Source organism: Pantherophis guttatus, chromosome 1 (genome assembly GCF_059756535.1).
Source record: "Pantherophis guttatus breed Tessera chromosome 1, ASM5975653v1, whole genome shotgun sequence".
NCBI classification, from domain to species: Eukaryota; Metazoa; Chordata; class Lepidosauria; order Squamata; family Colubridae; genus Pantherophis; species Pantherophis guttatus.
Genome location: NC_142063.1, coordinates 47323585 through 47340429, shown reverse-complemented (window position 1 = coordinate 47340429; position 16845 = coordinate 47323585). Strand labels below are relative to the sequence as shown.

The window sequence follows — 16845 nt, the reverse complement described above, 5'->3', positions numbered from 1 at the left end:
TGAAAAACAGCAGTTAACTAAAATGAAAGTAAAAATTATTTATTTAATTTTAAATATTTCTATGGCTGCTCAATTTAATTCAAATTATGGGTGGTTTACCAGTAAAGGCTAACTTTGGACATTTTCCAAAGTGAAGCAGAGGAAGCATATGAGTTTCAGGCTTTCTTTACCTCATATATACTACACTAGATCATGCAACTATTTAGTCAGATTTTCTTAGTAACACATTTTTTAAAAAAATAATAAGCTTTTTAACTACCCATTTTTGACATCTGGCACCATTCTACATACACACATTCCATAATCATGACCTAAACGATATTAAACTAATGTTTGTTTTTTAAAAAATAGCTGTCATATATAAAACATCCTGCAACAGAGTTTAAAGATAGTCTTTTTCTCTTCCATTGTTAATGTTCATTTTTTTCTAGCTTTCCAACTGCTCACTGGACAAACAGATTGTAGTCTGTTTATATTCCACAGACACATACTTTGCATCGTGTTTTATATTCCACAGACACATACTTTGCATCGTGTTACAGGAATGGTATGTAAAAACCATGGTGATGGTAATGTATGGCAAGTGCAACTGATTCATATTTTTTTTCCTGCAGAAGAACATTGGGGGTGGGAGAGAAATACCAGAGCTCTGCTGTCTACAGATTATCAGATGGCTATTCATAAAAATACAAACCCTCCAAAGACTGAAAAAGTAGTATTTTAGAAAAGTTAGACCAGTTAGACAATCTAACTATGGTTGCATTTTAAACAGAACAAGATAATGATTTGCAGGCCAATGTCTCAAATCTAAATAATCAGCTAGGTTTGTGAGGTCTGAACTGCATCTTACTTGAAAAAATGGGGGTGGGGTGTGTGTGGAAAGTGTATCACTGATAGGGTTTGTTGGTTTTTTTTTTTCTCTAAAAGAAATCTAGGGGATGGAGGGCTTTAAGCCTTATTTTGAACCACTTAAGTATTTAAGTCCAAATGCTATCCTTATGGTTTTGAATGGTGAGATCAAATTAACTTTGAATAAAGAAAAGAAATAGGTAAATGTGATTTAATATAATGTACTTGTAATTATGCGACAGGATGGCTCAGTGGCTAAGACACTGAGCTTGTCGATCGAAAAGTCGGCAGTTCAGCGGTTCGAATCCCTAGTGCTGCGTAATGGGATGAGCTCCTATTACTTGTCGCAGCTTCTGTCAACCTAGCAGCTCGAAAGCACGTAAAAAATGCAAGTAGAAAAATAGGGACCGCCTTTGGTGGGAAGGTAACAGTGTTCCATGCGCCTTTGATGTTTAGTCATGCTGGCCACATGACCATGGAGACGTCTTCGGAGAACGCTGGCTCTTTGGCTTTGAAACGGAGATGAACACCGCCCCCTAAAGTTGGAAACGACTAGCACATATGTGCAAGGGGAACCTTTACCTTTACTTGTAATTAATAAGTTAATTTAACCATAGCTGATATGATTACTTTTCACACATGCAACAATTTCCCCCATTTGGAAAACACTAAAAAATGTGTTTTGTAAGCCATACCCCAAAATATTTTGGGGGGGGGGTCACACATAATTTCAGAAACAAAATACATTGCCCATGAATTGCTAGGTAGAAGATCTTTGTTAGCTATGTACATATTCAATATATCTGGAACACATCAGACTAGCCAACTATTCTAAAAGAAAATCAGCTGTAATTTCAAAATACTCTTCAAAAACCAAGCCCATGCAGAGCATTTTAATCTAATCTGAATGTCCTAAGGCATAAAATGACCAAATCATCCCTTTTTTGCGATGCAGTTAGCAAACTTTTCTAAATTGATGGGGGCTGGTTATGTGTTATCACAGTCCTATTTCAGCTTACTACCTGGGAATCAAACAGCAATTCTATATAAACACTGTGTGTAGTCAGGCATCGGGTATATCAACTGAAGAGAGATGAGAAGAATGTACCATTTATTTATTTAATGGAAAAATTGCAGAGTTATGTGAATAGGCTTGTGTGCTTTTCACAGAAGAGAATAATATTTCTCTTCAAATACTGTCAATATTTTTGCAGCAATATTTTTACACACAGGTAGTTCTTGATTTGTTATCATTCATTCAACGCCTTTTGAAGTTAACAATGGCACTGAATAAAGGGACTTACGACTGGTGCCTGATGTTACAGCCATTGCAGCACCCCCATGGTCATGTGATTGCAATCTAGGTGCTTGGCAACCCATTTGCACTTATGATGGATTGCCAAGATTGCCCCAAGATCATGTGATCACCCTTTGTAATCCTCCCTGCTGAGTATTCAGAAAGTCAATGAGGAAGCCCCTAGGAAAGGTCACAAAGCACTACCAATGCCCAGAGGACTCCTTCTCATCTCTTGCCTTCTGCTCTGGGCTGAAAATCATGCTGAAAATCCTGACAGCAGCAGGAAACCAATTGCAAGTGGGACATTTTGTTTATGCTGGTGGGCTGCAGCACACCCTGTGATGAGCCTCCCTCATCCTGAGGACTCCACACTCCTTACTTGAGATGCTGTCGGTTTAACAACCTGCAAGATCATTTAACCAAAAACGGGGGTGTCGGGACTACAGTCATTGAGTGAAACAGTCACATTACAACTCATTTAATGATTGCTTTGCTCATTGACCAAGACTCCAATTCCAACTACTGTCGTAGGTTGAGCAGTATATGTATGTGGAATATATCCACTGAAGTCCTCATTTAATTTTACTGTTTCTCTTATTTAATAAATTTACAGATTCTACTATGATGACTTGGTAACTTAGTAAAGCAAACCTCTTGCCAGTTGAAAAGCTTTCTTACCTAGGGATTAAAAGCTGTAAAATGTGGATACAATTATTTTATTCCTTTTTGCTTTACAGATTAGAAAATTGCCATATATACCTTATTTTTGAAACCACATCTATAATTTCACATGATATTATTGTAGCCAATTCACATGTTCCACTATAAAATGAATGAAAAACCTACTGAATATGAAATATGCAGAAACTGAAACTGAAAATAAGAACAGGAAATCTGAATGCATACACTTATTGGAATCCCCTAAACTGTATATTTAACACTGCTCACTGAAAATATTTTCTGCTTAAGCAGAAGTTTATAGACCATTACTATTTAATTTATTATGAATTTTATCCATCTTCTATTTTTAGGAAAATTACATCTTAGAAATACAGCATATACACTTTTTAAATACAGTATAGAAATAAGCACCAGTTTCTATCCAAAACCAAAGTGCTTTCATACTCATATTTTGTCTTAGTCTAGATCTACTGATCTGTTGTAAATCTGCTTTACAAGTAGTCCTCAATTTACAACCACAAGTGAGTACAACATTTCCATTCCTAAGCAAGGCAGTTGTTATGTGACTTTTGCCCTGTTTTATGACTTTTTTGCCACAGTTGTAAAGTGAATCACTCCAGTTGTTTAGTGAATTATGTGGTTGTTAAGCAAATCTGGGCTTCCCTGTTGATTTTGCTTGTCAGAAGGCAGCTGGGAAAGTTACAAATGGTGATTATATGACCTCGGGATAGTGCAACGATTATAAATGCATGTCAGTTGCCAAGTGCCCAAATTTTGATCACATGACCATGGGGATGCTGTAGCAGACATAAGTGCGAAAAATGGTCATAAGACACTAAATGAATGGTTGTAAGTTGAGGACTACATGTATAAAATCTGGGGTCCTTTCTCAAAAATGAGAAATTCTGTACTAAAATGAAAATGAATGCTACACATACAGAGACCTGATATAGAGATGGAAATGAAATGAGAAGACTATTTTCCATACTAGTTATTTTTAAAATCAATAATTGCTTTCCAGGTTCTAGAATCCAACTTCCAGAATTCCTAGGCAAGTGTCTGCAATGAAATATAACATGTATCTCACTAGAAGAGAAGAATGACCAGTCTTCATCTACAAAGAGATTTAGATTTATTTATTCTAACACTCATTACTGATGTCAGCCTGCTGAGAATGTTAAAAGTCTATTTCCTTACTAAATTCAAGGCAAGGCACTGTATTAGTGTTTTCCAAGACAAATGACACTAATTACAAAGGTAATGCAGTAATTCATTAAGCAGCAGTGACCTTTCCATAATGAATGCAAAAGAGGTCAACTTTCTCTCTGTTCCTTGAAATTCTTCAGATGACTAGTAAAATACCAAAAAGAAAAAGGGGTCATACTGCACATCACGCAAGCATCTCGACTAATCTACTTCTCCTCCCCTCCCCCAACTACTATTATGCATCATAAGGCTTTGCCTAAGTAAGTTACCGAAAATATCTTCCACATCTATGACACACATTACTTTCCACTACCAGTACTAATTTCCATTACCCTCAATTTAATTTTTTACCAATTTTTTTATTTGTGAATTTCCCCTTTGCTATCGTTGTAAAAACAAGGTGCGAAGGTATCAGCCAGATCAAAGAACAAAAGAACAGCAGGATTGCATATATGCTTCAGTCCCATTGTGTAAAACACTAGGATAATCATAAACAATTATTTCCATGGTTGTGATTTTATTTCATCTATAAATAAAATGTCTATGATTGTAAGCTAACTGAATGTTTATAATACAAAGCTAGTGCACAATTTTAATAATAAAAGTAGTCTTTATAAAGTATCAATGTCTTCAAAAATCAGACAACTGTCTAAAATAAATTTTCAATGGAAAAAAAGAACTAATTATATTAAAAACTTCAAAGTCAATTTAAGAAACTGTAGTGATTTATAAATACTGTTTGAAATCTGAATTATTTACATATAATATGTCTAAAAGGACAAGCGCATCAAAACTCAGATTGAGATATATCCTCAGGAAAAAGTTTCTTTTTTCATTATATTCAAAAACTCTCCAATTATAAATCAATTTAATTACATGACTATAAGTAATTCACTGAGAACGTAACTTTCATTTTCCATGTTTCAACTTCTTTGAAAATACTCTTTTTCAAATTCCTCATCCCAATTTCCAGCATGGTTCTATTTCAGGAAAAAGTCTAACCCCTTGATAAGATGAATATAACTACTTCTTTCACATTCTGAAGAGATAATTGGTTTTTGCTCCTCATTTATTAAAGCTAATTGTTTTGAAAACTTTACTCTAAATGTTAACAAAGTTACATATGAAATTAAAAGAATGAAGGCTATCTGTAAAATTAATATTTTTGTAGAACTCAGACATGGAATATGCATAGGTCATATAGAAAGGTATCACATTTTTTTACATAAATCTATTCATGAAGTGTAAACTTTATAAAGCAAAAGTGCTATAAACTTCTATGTGCATAAATTACTATGCATGGAGCCTTCTGGACCTTGACCAATTTTTGCAAGATTCCAGGTAGAAAAGAAGCCACACATAGAAAAGCTCTGCCCCTTTATTATTTGTCATAAGTCAGCCTTCTTCAATGGATGACCTCCAGAAATTTTTAACGACGGTAGGGAGGGACAACCAGATTTGGCTGAGAGTACTGGTCTCATTCTGCTACTTGACTTGATGGATCAGATGTTGTCAAACAGTAGGACTTGAAGGGTATTATGTGACAAGTTAAGCATTATTCCATAATGTCATTCTTTCCTTCTCAGATGCCTCCAATTGCTCCTTATATTGTCAAGCACTGAGAGAAGAGTAATGTCTGATGGGCATCTTCTCTCAGTGATGTGTTCTGGATGAAGCAGGAACATATATAAGCTCTTAAACATTGTTAATTTTTCTCATGTTCCACTATTCTAAGAGAAGAGGGAATGACGTGACAGGATGAAGAGACCCAATACTCCTTGTAGTCCTTCAGGTGTGCTGACTAGATGAACTCCAGCTAGTTTTATCTCTGTCTCACTGTTTGCCTGCATTGGGAAAGGCAGAGACAAAGATGACCTGATTCTGTCAGCACTCCTCTGCTTTATACATGCTATAGTCTCAAATAAAAGGGACAATGTATAGAGCAATTATGGAGGATGGGCCTTGGGCAGTTGTTCCTCACTAAAAGTATCACAGACCAGATGGGTAATTCTTGCACCTAGAATTAGATCTCTGAGACAAAGATTTTCATTCCTAGATTGTACCTTCCATTCACCATCCCTGAATACTGCATTAAAAGATCATGACATCTAGTAGGCAACACTATGCGAGAAATTGTCACATACAAGAGCTGACACACACCTATCTGGGGGTCATCATAGTACCACCCAAACTGTATCATCAAGACTGTTTCATAGAAGTACAGTACATTTAGCATTTATAAGGATCAGCTGCACCTCCAAATTCACAGGACAATGATCTCACAAGCTTTCCAAACTGAATTGGCTCATTAGTTTGAACAAAACTGTTGAATTATTCTTAACAAAAGAAAAGCTCTTTATAAGATTCATAGCCACTTTTCATGACCTTCTATTCCACTTCCTACTCTTTTTTTGGCCTTCAAATTTCAATCCACTTTAAACAATCTCAAGACTAATTGGTGCCAGGACTACTTTGCTTTGCCATTTGTATTATTTTCCTTTTCAATGTTGTTGAATGCCCAGAGAAGAGCAGGATCTATAACACCTAGCTTCCCTGTGGGTGTAATTTAATAATCAACAGAAAGTATTTTTTTAATTGATTGAGCACCAAGGTTTTACAGAGACATGTTTCACTGTCAATTAAGAACTTGAAGAAGGGAAAAATGTTTTGGCTATTTGCATTTTCAGCATAGAGGACAACGGAAAAGGACTTACTTGCTGCTATGCACAACTCAATTTTATTAATGGGTCAAATATTTGCTTTTTAACCTCTGCTGCTTTTCCAAAGACAAAACAGTAACAGCATTTATCAAGTGGTTTTGAATCTAAATTAAATGTAGAGGTAGATGTGTGCGGCTGGGACAAAGTAGACGTCTTCTCACTGGTAAGAAGAAGGAGAATAATGAAGTAATGCTCTACTTGGCAAGATTAGAAAAGTAGAAAGTAAAAAAAAAACTTTAGAAATTTGCATATTTTCTTTGGCTTTTAACTTTTTACTATGCTTATAGCAGAATGCCTCTTCAAAAAGTCATCCCTCTCCATTTCTATTCTTGTAAACATCTCAGAAACAGATTAGGTTACAAAAATGCAACTGGCACCATACTATTCAGTGAGCTTCATGGCTAAATGAGGATCTTAATTTGGTTAACGCAAAACCCTAAATTGCTAATTTGACACAATCAATAAGGAATGTGAGAACCAAAATAGATCACAAAATCTGGTTAAGTGTAGGATAAAACACCCTTTTGAAGAAGTTATGAGTGCTTCACTGAAAGAGAGATTAAAATCTATTGAAAAAGTCATTTCCGCTTAACAGTTGCTGTTCATTGAGGAGACCCTGAAATTGAATCTTTGGTATGGAGTTCAATGTGTTTGGGCTATAACTTTATCTACATGAGAGAAGAATCATACGTGTTGCCCTGAACTGCACATATTTAACTGTAATAAACTGCTTACCAACAGAGTGGAGTAACATCTGTCATTATGTAACATGTCCTTTTTTATTCTGCCATGGTGACACAACTAATAGTATCAGTGTTTTTCAATAAAATTAATGACCTTATTATTCTAGGCCAGGATCTGGAAAGAATTATAGTTGCCCTAATGCAGTGGTTTTCAGCGGCTGTTCTGTGGCACATTGTATACTACAAAAGGTCTACATGCATACCGCATCAGCCAGAAATACACCTCCATGATATCACTGGGGTGGACTGTTTCCATTTTTCCTCCCAAGCTCCATTAAACTGTGATTTCATGGAATTTTGGTTTTGAGACCCAGAAGTCTCTCCTATGGGATTTGTGTCATGAGATGAAAAAGGTTGAAAATCTTTTCCCTAGTGCAAAGATAGACAACCTACAGGCCTGCAGATGCTTTGAATTACAATTACCCTAATCCCTGACTGGCTATGTGAACTAGTTTCCTATATTTTGTTTATGTTGGGGATTACATATATTTTAGAGATTTAATTCCTTTAATGAAACGATTGCTGGGATTCTACTACTAGACTTCATCCAATTTATTCTGGTCTCTAATTTGGTGACACAGTGATTAGAATGCAGTATTGCAAATTAACTCTGCCTACAGCCTGAAGTTTGATCCTGATGGCGGCTAAGGTTGACTCAGCCTTCCACCCTTACAAGGTTGACCCAGATGAGGAATGAGGACCCAGATTGTTGGGGGAAATATGCTGACTCTGTAAACCACTCAGAGAGTGATATAAAGCATTATGGAGTGGTATATAAATCCAAATGCTATTGCTATTTTCATAAAGTTTCACAGAGAATTTATTTCACAATTTGTGGTGAGGGACAATCAGTATGCAGACATCCAATCTGTATATAAATTTTCCATTCAATTCTTTGAATAAGCAGAATTTCTTAAGTGTTCAAGGGCAGTGGTCAACAGGCACATTACATTAGTTTGTCTATCATAAATGTGAACTTGTTGCCAATCACTGAATAATGTGATCATGTAACCTACAGGGCAATAGTGATGGTGGCAGTCCTAACTTTGAGGATGTGTTGTAAATAACTTTTGCTGAGTCTGTTATAACTTCTAATGGTAATTAAGTAACCGGTCATAAATCAACATCTACCTTTATTATTAATAAATATTCAAAAGCATGTAGGGAAATAGTTTAGGTGAACTGATCATGATACAGAGCATTGTAGTTTAGAAAAGCTTGGAAAAGGTTTTGAAAACACATGCTCTCATATACAAGGATATATAAAAATACATCTACATGAAAAAATAGAGTCCTGATAGATCAGCTTAGCTTCCTAGATACAACTATGGGAAGCTCACTATTACAATGTGGAAGCAATTGCCTTCTTCTTTGCTTTTTAGATGTATACTATTTGTGACTCAAAAGAAGTTATGCTCTCAAAATTAAAAATTAAAAGCATCAAAATGCTTGTCTTCCATATATTAACCTAACACTTCTTGAAAGCTATCAAAGAGCACAGCCATAACCTTATTTTCTGGCTGGAAATTTCATTAGTTTATTACATGTGATATGAAGAGCTACTTTCTTGGTCTTATTCCAACAGTTTCAGAGATAATCTAGCTTTCTCCTGATATTAAAAACTGCAAACTTGGCATGAAAATGAAGTACACACTCCACACTCGTCTCTTGATTTGCAACTTTGTCTGTACTACTAAAACTCATGTACAGTAAGATAAAAATATAAATATCATTAAATATAAAATATTTATAAATTTAAATTTATAAAATTATGATTAAAAATTTAAATTATGATTAAAATTATAATGTGCAAAGCACATATGAGTGAACAAACAATACCAAAATCAGTTCTTGTTTCATAAATAAAGTTTTTTAGATCTATATCATACTATACTCAAAAGAAATTCCTGAAAATCTCAGGAGAAAATAATAATGCCCTTTAGTCTGGAAAAGGTTAGAAAACTATTTATAAAGTTTTGAAGCTCCACGAATCCAGTCTAATACCAAGTGTATTTTATATTTTAAGTGACCAAGTGTTTCTTGACTGCAATTAGAAAATCAACAAATAAATTGTCTGAAATGAGGACAACTTGGGACCATAGTATATCTTTTCAAGAATGGCAGTCATAATAAACTCACTACAAAAGCATAGCATTAAATCGTCCAAGCATTCACAAAGAATTCAAGAACAATATCTAAATTGCTGAGCACACTGTAAGCCGCTCTGAGTCTCCGGAGAAGGGCGGCATATAAATCAAATTAAAAAAAAAATACCTACAGGTTTTTCTTGTCTTAGCTAAAGTCGGCATTGATGACCCTGCCATGATGAAATGTACAGGTAGACCTTGTTTAACAGAATAACAGAGGGACTAAGAAGGACCTTGGAGGTCTTCTAGTCCAATCCCATATACCATTTTAGACAAATGGTTGTCCAATCCTTTCTTAAAAGCCTCTGAGGTTGGAGCACCCACAATTTCTGAAGGCAAACCATTCCACTGGTTGATTGCTTTTATTGTCAGGAAATTTCTCTTTAGTTCTAGATTGCTTCTCTCTTTGTTCAGTTTCCATCCATTGCTTCTTGCTTTCGAATGTTTTGGAAAATAGGTTGACCCTCCTCTTCTTTATGGTAACTTCTCAAATATTGGAACACTGCTATTATGTCACTCCAGTTTTTCTTTTCATTAGACTAGACATACTCAATTCCTGCAAACATTTTTCATGTTTTAGCCTTCAGCCCCCCAGTCATCTTTAACAATTGTCCTGTTTAGTTACTATTTGAAGTTATGACTGCTTGGCAATTTCCCTGTTTAGCTATGATTTGAAGTTATACAATAGTAATCCACAAAAAAACAAAAAACAAAAAACCAACAGATATAAACAATAAGAAAACTGACAAAGTCAGAGAAATGCAACTCAAGTCTCTTCAGCTAGACTGAGTGAAAAGACTGAAGAGCAGGAGCAGGGGGCATGGCTACAACAACAGAAAAAATTGTTACACTCAGTCTCTAGCAAAGCAAGAAGTGAACACCCATGTGTGGATTGTCAGAGCAGCGAGTCTGGAAAAAGTAACTTTACAACTGGTTCTCACACTTACAACATTGCAGTGTCCCCATAATGACATGATCGAGATTTGGGCACTTCACAACCTGTGGTAGTCTTCTGGCTATGTGACAGGGTGGATAAAAATCAATGATTTTTTTTTAAAAATCAAAAAAAATCAGATTTTTTAAATTTAAATTGGATTTTTTTATTTTTATCGAATTTATTTTAATAAAAAAACTTTTGGGGTAAAAATCTATCGTAAGATAGTTTTCTATTTAAGATACATAAATAATTTAATTTATTCAGCATGAAATGGAGCTTAGTTATGTAGCATGAGGCTGTATATTCTGTAACACTGGGACTATTGGTGAGTCAACAGTGGGTCAAAGGAATAGCAGAGATGACAGTTGCTCTTTAAAAATTATGATTTAAATCGAGTTGATTTAAATCAAGCCTTTTTACTAGTGATTTAAATCATGATTTAAATTGTGATTTAAATCAACTCGATTTAAATCAAATCCACCCTGCTATGTGACTGTCGTTTTTGAACTTGACAGCCAACTTCCTACAAGTACAGTCAACAGCGAAGTCAGCAGAGAAAGTAACAAGTCACAGTTACATGATAGCTCACTTAACTACTGCATCTAAGTGTGCTAAGTAAAACTGGAATTCATTAAGGCAGAAGCAGTAACTCACTAAGTATAACATTGGTGCTTGTCTGAGATAGCTAAGTCAAACTGTACACCAAAACCTCATAGAAAAATAATGGCAGTTCATTTTAGGAATCCCACAAACAATTTGCTATAGACAAATTAGCCAGTATTCCTACAAAGGTATGAGAGAGTGATAAACAATTACAGGAAATATTTTGTTGCATTTATGGCTGCTAAAGATGGTACAATCAATGACTAAATCTACAGGAAAGTTTATTTTTTTAACAGTAGCATACTACATTTGGATTACTCTGTTTAGTCAAATGAAACAACTATTTATTTCTTCGTTTCTAAGACTCTGGTCAGATATTAGCAGGATCCAATTCTCTTTAGACATCAAGAAACCCCGTGAAATTCTGTTAACATTAAGTGCCAAAAATTAAGAAAAAATTCAGAAAATCCAAGAGAGATACATATTTTTTCCCTGAATCGTATATATGTACCATCAATAAACAAGCATTTTATTCTTTTGATTTTTTAAAAATAAGTACTTTTGTGATTCTATGCTTCGAATCACAGTTGCAAGGAAAGCCCCTGCAATTATCTTGGCAACAATATGATTTACCTTTAGTTTTCTTTCAGGATTTTTTTAAACTTTCCAATCTACCCCAAAGATTTAGGATTTCCCATCAAATATTAACCAGTCCAACCCTGCTCTATATTTTTGAAATTCTACTTAAGGAAAAATAAGAAAAGAAAGTCCTACAGGAAATATCTTCTATTTTTTATTGATTTTGTATATGAAAGATGCTTATTCTGATAAAGAAAATTGATGTTGAATCAGCAAAATAATACAAAAAGAAAAGCTGGCCAAAGTTGGCATGTCCTGATAGCACTGGAATCTTATATAAAATACAGGCAACCATTGCAATCAACACATAAGCAGCACTGCATTCAGATTACAACATACATTAAACCAGATGAAGCTTGCAATATTCGAGTCATACTACACCCAGATCCCAGGTAACTGAAAAAGAATATGTGCACCACAGCAACAGCACTGAGTAGAATAAGCTCTAAAACACTGTGTGTCAAACTCGGCAAATGCATTTCTTTCCAAGGTTTGAAAGACATGAACAGTGGGTCACTTTCCCTCTGTGGTTTCCTGCCAGACAAGCTGTATAAATCTTCTAATTCCTTCTCTTAATCCAACCCCCTAGAGGCTTTTTATTACTGGAAGAGTTAAAGCCATTCTGCGTGTAGTTTGAACTATGTAGCAAGATCCAGCGTTTTGGGGAATGCAGTGGAATGCTGACATTTGATTTCTCCTTGAAGATAGCATCTGTTCACGTAAAATCACAGTCTTATTACAAAATGCTGACTTGCAAGAGAGAATCTGCTTTCTCTTTTGGAGATTTCAGTCACTTCTGAAAACTAGTTCTGCAGGTTTCCAACAACAGAGAATCTGAACAGAATGAATGCTTCAGGTACATATATATGCAAAACCATTATTTAAGAAATTGCAGGTAGTATTTCATGAAGTGCTTTCAACTTCAAACAGTGCCTTGTAATGACCTCCCAATAGTTTATATAATAGGAACAGTTTCAGCAATGTGTATTTTGTATTCATGAGCTAATCCAATACTCTACTTCAAATGCTTTATTGGTATTTTAAATAAGAACTGATTAAGCTTCCCAGGTGAGAGGAAAAAAAGACTTTAATTTTTAAAACTTTTTTCCCCAATTTATCTTCCTCAAAATACTTCCAACAAAGTTGAATGCAGAAATATTACAATATTAACCAGGAGGGACTAAGGCCTCCGTGTTTTCAGAGCTGGAAAGATCAGATATTTTTTCCCTTCAACTGCTATTTGTCATCCAAATTCCCCAATCTTCTTGAGACAATGGATACATTTGGAACATTTATGATTATTCTTTCACAAATGATTTAACACAACAGGCACAGCCAATCACATAGCATACATTTACCAGAAGGAAACAGATAAGGATGCTATTCACCAGGAATTTTAGCTCCTACTCTTAACTCCTCAGCTAAACTTTGAATTTTGTTATTGGGAGTTTGGCATATTTTCAAACAAAACACAGTCTTATGACAACTAAACAAATTCTTAGAAATATAGATTTTCTTCTTCTTCCCCATCTCTTGCATTTTGAAATATCTTGCCCAGTGAGGAAAACAGTTGTGCCATTCTGGTTAGTTCTCAGAAAGATATTGGCCTATTGTGGCTGTTGGGTTTTTTCTTATAGATCAACATGATTATTGTTGCTTTTAATGAACAAAAAAAGCATACTGTACAGTGCAAAACTAAAAAGGAACTACACAGAGATGCAGAAACTTAAATTATTGCTTTTAATATATTGCATAGGAAGAATCAGATGCAGATTCTTGTCAGCTTCAGAGAATACCTATATCTTCAGTTTAAAGGCAGATTCTTTTTTGGACAACTTTACCATACAAGTCAAAGGTCCTATAGTATTGTAAGAAACAAATGAAAGTAATTTCCATCCAGGTAAAAAAACTACATCTCCATTTATTCTCATTTTTCTTATAGAAAAATTCACTTCAGTTGTTTAATAAACTATTATTTCAGCTCTTTAAAGGCTATATTTTTTTATAAATTTAAACATCAAAGTGGAATGTCATCTATTAGTTTAATATATATTCACTGCAACAAGTATCAGCTAGAAGTTAGTAATATTTTCTACACTAGCACTCCAAATTTCACTACAGTCATGAAAGTAAAGTGATTACCGAGACATGGACACTACAGAATTGCTATCATTTATACCAACCTCAAATTTTCAAATACTGTTTGTTAAATATCCAAAATGACACATACCAAGATAGGCTCAACTAATTTGGGGGAGCCTCAAGCTTTGCAAAGGTGGGAGAAAGTATTTAATGGGATACCTAAAACCACGAAATCTATGGTATTTAATTGTGAAGGATTAGGAACAGGGGTGAAATGTAAAATTTGTTACTACCGGTTCTGTGGGCGTGGCTTAGTGGGGGGGGTAACGTGACTGGGTGGGCGTGGCCAACTTTTTTTTTTTTTAACTTTTCAAAGCATTTTTTCTAATGCTTTGAAAAGCCTCTGCTGATCAGGCAACTAAGCTGGGATCATCAGAGAGGCTTTTTAAAAAATGCCTCTCTAACGATCAGGCAATTCAGCTGGGACTGTCAGAAAGGCTTTTTTAAAAATGCTTTGAAAAGCCTCTCTGACGATCAGGCAACTTTCAAAGCATTTTTTTCTGCAACCTCTTGGCCGAAGAGGTGGTAAAAAAAATGCTTTGAAAAGTCTCTAACGATCCCAGCTGAGCCGCGCGATCATCAGAGGCTTTTTTTTTTTAACTTTTAAAAGCATTTTTTCGTCGGAAGAGGTTGTAGAAAAAATGCTTTTAAAAGTAAAAAAAAAAAAAAGCCTCTGATGATCGTGCGGCTCAGCTGGGCATGGTGGGGGTGGGGGTGCAGGGATTTTTGCTACTGGTTCTCCGAACCACCCGCCGCCACCACTACTGGATCGGGCGATCCGGTCCGAACCGGGAGCATTTCACTCCTGATTGGGAAGCCTCAAAAGAGCCAGGAAATAGAGTATCCTGGAAGAGGGCAAGTTCCAGCCTGGAGTATGACTAGAATGGAGCACAACTTCCTCTCTGTTTTTTGGGTGAAAGTTGTCACAGGTCTTTGGCCCTCGAGAAAACTTTGTGGATCCAGACTTGATACATTTCATTTCCTCAGATCTGCCTGGCCAAGAAACTTCAAGCAATAATTTAATGTTTAGGTTAATGTATCAGCAAATATCTCTTAACTGAACTGATTTTAACCACATTGTTTTCTTCTCTAAGAATGTAAATATGCTGATATGTATAGCTTTTAAATAAAGCAATATTTGCTTTGACGTAAAATGCATTATGTCAATTGTCTCAATGACAGTAATTCTGAAACACATTAAAATGCTGTTTTGAAACATATTGTCAAACCTAGACAAATAAACATAGAAAACCTGTGTATGGAGTCAGGGTCACATTGTTTGAATTCCATTCTTTTCCCATACTAAAAAGTAGAATGAAACTACAACATTCAGAACTAGTAGGATGGGGAGGGGGGGATACACTGTTTCTAAACCATTACTGCTACACTATTGCATCTAAGAACTGAGATAACACCAAGTATGGTATCTACAGTACACTGGCAAAGACAAAATGGCCCTTCATTGTAGACTATCTGAAGCTTTCTCTCGCATGTCCAATTGTATTCTGCCGTTAATGGGGAAAAAATCAAAATAAATATTTGAATGGCACCTATAACAAGAGCTTTGCGGAAGGGGGTTATTGTTGCTGAAGCATATAATGTCGCCCAGTATGTTTGCGAGCCAAGTTACAAAATATTTAGCTAGCTCAGCCTTCCTCCAATCTGTTTCCAAATGCAGCAGCTCATAATTCCCAAAATTCCAAGCCAGTGAATCTCTGGATTTAGTTGAATTATTGAGTTGTATTCCAGCACATTTGGAGAACGAATCTGCTTCCCAGTTCATACATGAATAATACAGAATGAAGCATAAACCAAAGGTTTTTTTCCCTTATAGAATTCACTGATCAGGAAGACAATGTAGATTAGAATTTTAATGTGTTTAAGTTATTATCAATTCTTAAGCTGCTATAGCTATCAAAAACTTTCAACTGCTGTTCTTTATTCTTTCATTTTTTTACTACAACAAAACATTTTGTAACTTCAAATGACCATAGATAAAGAGTTATTAATTAAATTAAAAATAAGGAAAAGAAGATGAAATGTCTCTCCCCCCCCCCTTTTTTTAATCAGGATGATAAAATGTTCAAACCCACTGTAGTTTCTATGTAAGGTTATCTGTTACCAAGGCAACAGTGCATGTCTTAGTACTAATGGCCTGTCCTTTTGCCAGGCAACAAACAGCCTTGTGATGTAACTGCACCTGTCTCAGCTATGCGTTGCTATGGAGGCCTTCTAGTTACTATGGTTACCATCACGCTAATCGCCTAGCAAGGGCAGACATACAGCCGTTGCCTGCAAAAGCCCAGCTGTTCTTCCCAATCTCTGCCCGAAGATTGATTGTTTGGGCCATGTGATGGAACGCACGGCTCAGCAGAGATGCTCAGGCACTTTATTAGAGTTACCAGAATGAAATTACATTGCAAGTTGCCACTTCTTAAAGGAGTATTATAACTAAAGGGTGCAACTGCACTCCCAAATCTCAATCTTAGTAAGCATTTAAAAATTGCTATCAGACAATCATTTGTGTAACTAATGTCTGTACTTAAGGAAAAAATGAAGCCATGGCTCTATTTTATACAGATTTCACAAAATATTTATTATTTATAGCTATCTAACATCATGCTAAGTGCTGCAGCAATTATGGATTCCAAACTTCCTGTAACAAATCATATATTTTCAAGCAGATTTGAAATGTGGCAGGTTTTACATCTGCCGTACCCTTTTTCCACTGCAGTACGACAAAAAGGCAAACTCATCCATGAAGGTTTTTTATTTCCTGCCATTTTAAAGTTACCAGACCCAACTGACCCTTTTACCAAACAGAAAAGCACTATGGCAACTAACATAATTGCTCACATTTGCTTTGCAGAGCAGGTAACCA

General features: G+C 35.4%; 1 protein-coding gene across 3 annotated transcripts in view; it reads right to left on the bottom strand.

The window, feature by feature from the left end:
- Window positions 1-16845, bottom strand: part of FOXN3 (forkhead box N3) — a 181184-nt gene that overhangs the window by 103071 nt on the left and 61268 nt on the right. The gene's annotated exons all lie outside the window — the stretch shown is intronic.